Source organism: Odontomachus brunneus, unplaced genomic scaffold (genome assembly GCF_010583005.1).
Source record: "Odontomachus brunneus isolate Ranch 3 - 2012 unplaced genomic scaffold, Obru_v1 Obru_scaffold_206, whole genome shotgun sequence".
NCBI classification, from domain to species: Eukaryota; Metazoa; Arthropoda; class Insecta; order Hymenoptera; family Formicidae; genus Odontomachus; species Odontomachus brunneus.
In genome coordinates, this window is record NW_022639656.1 from 37,657 (window position 1) to 38,171 (window position 515).

Consider the following 515-nt stretch of genomic DNA (forward strand, 5'->3'; position numbering starts at 1 on the left):
AAAAAGTACTTAATCAGACCGCGAATTTCTTTGACACTATGTATAATTATGTAAGATGATTCACTTCTATCATATCTTACATATCTAGAAAACAACACAGTTTGTTATAGGAAAAGTAAAGTACATGTGGAAAAGTTTGTTTTAGAAAGAATTATGTAACAGTGAATCTCTAAGACAATATATATAATTACATGAAATATTTGATTATATCACATTACATATGGCTACATGAGATGGTTCGTTAATCAAAATAATAACATCTCATGTGTCAGAATATGTAATACTGATTGTGATATCAATAATTGTGTCTGAGTGAACCTGTGTGACACTATATGTAATTGTATGAGATAGTTTGCTTCAATAATATTTCACATATCAGAATATGTAGCTCTAATATTTTTAAGAACAATTGTGTATCTGTCAGAGTAAATCTTTCTGAAAATACTTTTACTAAATGATAATTCATTTTATCTCTATAAATATTTCAAGTCAGTTTGTGTTACAAAGATGTTGCA